This window comes from Triticum aestivum, chromosome 7A, assembly GCF_018294505.1.
Source record: "Triticum aestivum cultivar Chinese Spring chromosome 7A, IWGSC CS RefSeq v2.1, whole genome shotgun sequence".
NCBI classification, from domain to species: Eukaryota; Viridiplantae; Streptophyta; class Magnoliopsida; order Poales; family Poaceae; genus Triticum; species Triticum aestivum.
This window is the reverse complement of record NC_057812.1, coordinates 130883758-130888378: the sequence shown is the minus strand read 5'-3', so window position 1 is coordinate 130888378 and position 4621 is coordinate 130883758. Positions and strand designations below refer to the sequence as shown.

Below are 4621 nucleotides of genomic sequence, written 5' to 3'. Positions count from 1 at the left end.
GACTTTGGAGTGACTCTTTGTTGCATGTTGAGGGATAGTTATGTGATCCAATTATGTTATTATTGTTGAGAGGACTTGCACTAGTGAAAGTATGAACCCTAGGCCTTGTTTCCTAGCATTGCAATACCGTTTACGCTCACTTTTATCATTAGTTACCTTGCTGTTTTTATATTTTCAGATTACAAAACCTTTATCTACCATCCATATTGCACTTGTATCACCATCTCTTCACCAAACTAGTGCACCTATACAATTTACCATTGTATTGGGCGTGTTGGGGACACAAGAGACTCTTTGTTATTTGGTTGCAGGGTTGCTTGAGAGAGACCATCTTCATCCTACGCCTCCTACGGATTGATAAACCTTAGGTCACCCACTTGAGGGAAATTTTCTACTGTCCTACAAACCTCTGCACTTGGAGGCCCAACAACGTCTACAAGAAGAAGGTTATGTAGTAGACATCAAGCTCTTTTCTGGCGCCGTTGTCGGGGAGGTTTGTGCTTGAAGGTATATCTTTATATCTTGCAATCGAGTCTTTTAGTTTCTTGTTTTATCACTAGTTTAGTTTATAAAAGAAAATTACAAAAAATAGAATTAAGTTTGCCTCATACGCTTCATCTTTTTAATATCTTTCATGAGTATGATGGAAAGGAAAATTGTGCCAAAGTGTTAGAAGAAGAATGCATTAAAATGTTTGGCACGAAATATTTGAATGATGACCATGATTGCAATGTTGTTAGTATGAATTCCTTGAATATCCATGATGCTAATGATATGCAAAGCCACAAGCTTGGGGAAGCTATGTTTGATGAAGATGATATTTTTTGTCCCCCAAGCTTTGATGAGCAAATTTACTATGATGAAAGCATGCCTCCTATCTATGATGATTATTGTGATGACACATATGCTTTAAATAATAATTATAACCATGAAACTTGTCATTTTGATCTTAATTTTCAATCACATGATAATTATTTTGTTGAGTTTGCCCCCACTATTATTCGTGAGAAGAATTTTACTTACGTGGAGAGTAGTAAAATTTCTATGGTTGTAGATCATGAAAAGAATGCTTTAGGTGCTGGTTATATTGTTGAATTCATTCATGATGCTACTGAAAATTATTATGAGGGAGGAATATATGCTTGTAGGAATTGCAATAATATCAAGTTTCCTCTCTATGTGCTTAAAATTTTGAAGTTATGCTTGTTTTACATTCCTATGCAAGTTGATTCTTATTCCCACAAGTTGTTTGCTCACAAAATCCCTATGCATAGGAAGTGGGTTAGACTTAAATGTGCTAGTCATATTCTTCATGATTCTCTCTTTATGTTACAATTCTTATCTTCTATGTGAGCATTGTTGAAATCATCATGCCTAGCTAGGGGCGTTAAACGATAGCGCTTGTTGGGAGGCAACCCGATTTTATTTTTGTTCCTTGCTTTTTGTTCCTGTTTAGTAATAAATAATTCATCTAGACTCTGTTTAGATGTGTTTTTATTATTTTAATTAGTGTTTGTGCCAAGTAGAACCTTTGGGAAGACTTGGGGAAAGTCTTTGCGATCATGCTGTAAAAAAACAGAAACTTTAGCGCTCACAAGAATTGCTGCCATTTTTATTTGGAAAGTTCTATTTAGTTAATTATTTTTGCATATAATTAATAGACAAATTACTCAGGTCCAGAAATTTATTTGAGAATTTTATGGGTTCCAGAAGTATACGTTTGATACAGATTACTACAGACTGTTCTATTTTTAACAGATTCTGTTTTCTATGTGTTGTTTGCTTATTTTGATGAATCTATGGCTAGTAAAAGAGTTTATAAACCATATAGAAGTTGGAATACAGTAGGTTTAACACCAATATAAATAAAGAATGAGTTCATAACAGTACCTAAGTGGTGATTTATTTTCTTATACTAACGGAGCTTACGAGTTTTCTGTTAAGTTTTGTGTTGTGAAGTTTTCAAGTTTTGGGTAAATATTCGATGGACTATGGAATAAGGAGTGGCAAGAGCCTAAGCTTGGGGATTCCCAAGGAACACCAAGGTAATATTCAAGGACAACCAAGAGCCTAAGCTTGGGGATGCCCGGGAAGGCATCCCCTTTTTCGTCTTCGTTCATCAGTAACTTTACTTGGAGCTATATTTTTATTCGCCACATGATATGTGTTTTGCTTGGAGCGTCAATTTATTTTGTTAAGGTTTGCTTTCTGTTATTTAGAACAATGTTTCGCATCTTTTATTTCAATAAAAGTGGCATTGATAGCCTTTACTATGCCTATTTTAGAAGTCCACATGTTGTTGTTTGAAAACAGAAAGTTTACCGCTGTTGCAACAATTTCCTAGAAAAGTCAGAATGTGATAAAATGTTGAAACCTTTTGCATATTAAGCTCTGATAAATTTAATACAGTGGGAATTTGTTTTCATAATTTTTGGTGTTAGGGAAGTATGGATGTTGCTGCATTCTTTACAGACTGTCCTGTTTTGGCAGATTGCTGTTATGTTTGCATTGTTTGCATATGTTTGCTTATTTAATGATCCTATTCAAGGATATGACTATTAAATATGCAGAGGAATTTAGTATGAAATGTTGAATAATAATTTTAGTGATTTGCTACAGTAGAGTATGATAAGGTTTTGGCAATGATTTATACTAACTTATCTCATGAGTCCTTGTTGAGTTTTGTGTGGATAAAGTTTTTGAGATTTAGGGAGACCGTGATATGAGAGGAATTAAGGAGACAAAAACTCAAGCTTGGGGATGCCCAAGGCATCCCAAGATAATATTTCAAGAAGTCTCAAGCGTCTAAGCTTGGGGATGCCCCGGTTGGCATCCCACATTTCTTCTTCAACAACTATCGGTTAGTTTCGGTTGATCCTAAGTTTTTGTTTCTTCACATGATGTTTGCTATTCTTAGATATCATTTTATTTTGTTTTGCTTGCTGTTTGAATAAAGTATCAAGATCTAAAATTATTAAATGTTAGAGAGTCTTCACATAGTTGCATAATTATTCGACTACTCATTGATCTTCACTTATATCCTTCGGAGTAGTTTGTTGTTTCTCTAGTGCTTCACTTATATCTTTTAGAGCACGGTGGTGGTTTTATTTTGAAGAAATATATGAACTCTCATGCTTCACTTATATTATTTTGAGAGTATTTAGAACAACATGGTAATTTGCTTTGGTTACGAAATTAGTCCTAAATATGATGGGCATCCAAGAGGGATATAATAAAAACTTTCATATAGAGTGCATTGAATACTTGACTACTATGAGAAGTTTGATACTTGATGATTGTTTTGAGATATGAAGATGGTGATATTAGAGTCATGCTAGTTGAGTAGTTGTGAATTTGAGAAATACTTGTGTTGAAGTTTGTGATTCCCGTAGCATGCACGTATGGTGAACCGTTATGTGATGAAGTCGGGGCATGATTTATTTATTGATTGTCTTCTTTATGAGTGGCGGTCGGGGACGAGCGATGGTCTTTTCCTACCAATCTACCCCCCTAGGAGCATGCGCGTAGTACTTTGTTTCGATAACTAATAGATTTTTACAATAAGTATGTGAGTTCTTTATGACTAATGTTGAGTCCATGGATTATACGCACTCTCACCTTTCCACCATTGCTAGCCACTCTAGTACCGCGCAACTTTCGCCGGTACCATAAACCCACCATATACCTTCCTCAAAACAACCATCATACCTACCTATTATGGCATTTCCATAGCCATTCTGAGATATATTGCCCTGCAACTTTCTACCGTTCCGTTTATTATGACACGCTCCATCATTGTCATATTGCTTTGCATGATCATGTAGTTGACATTGTATTTGTGGCAAAGCCACCGTTCATAATTCTTTCATACATGTCACTCATGCATCATTGCACATCCCGGTACACCGCCGGAGGCATTCATATCTCTTTGAAGGCTACTATGCATCCTTACGAATACAAGAGTGATTTTTTTGTTTTGGGTATAGCAGGACTTGAACCTGCGACCATTAGGTTAAAAGCCCAATGCTCTACCAACTGAGCTATACACCCGATTTTACAAGAAGGCTTGGTGCGGAAAAGAAAAGAGGGCGGCCTGGCCCCTTTTCTTCTTATCATATCACAAGGGCGCGGCTCTGTATGGTATAGTACTATGGAGAAAGTTTGGGAGTCCTTTCCACTCATTGAGGATTCTATCTAAGAAAAGAAGGTCAACGGGGGAGACTACTTTGAAGTCCGGGCTGAACAAACTACTTCTCCTGCTACCAAAACAGAGTCATATCTTGTTCTAAGTATCGAGTTGTAATTCTTGAGTTGTAAGTAAATAAAAGTGTGATGATCATCATTATTAGAGCATTGTCCCACTGAGGAAAGGATGATGGAGACTATGATTCCCCCATAAGTCGGGATGAGACTCCGGACGAAAATAAATAAATAAAAGAGGCCAAAGAAGCCCAAATAAAAAAAAGAAAAAGAAAGAGGCCATAAAAAAAGAGAAAGGCCCAAATAAATAAATAAATGAGAGAAAAATAGAGAAGGGGCAATGCTACTATCCTTTTACCACACTTGTGCTTCAAAGTAGCACCATGATCTTCATGATAGAGAGTCTCATATGTCGTCACTT

At 36.2% G+C, this 4621-nt stretch overlaps 1 non-coding gene across 1 annotated transcript; it reads right to left on the bottom strand.

Annotated features, from left to right (window-relative positions):
* Positions 1-3977: 3977 nt before the first annotated feature.
* Positions 3978-4050, bottom strand: TRNAK-UUU (transfer RNA lysine (anticodon UUU)). The gene has a single exon. It is a non-coding gene; the product is annotated as a tRNA-Lys (tRNA).
* Positions 4051-4621: the final 571 nt, after the last annotated feature.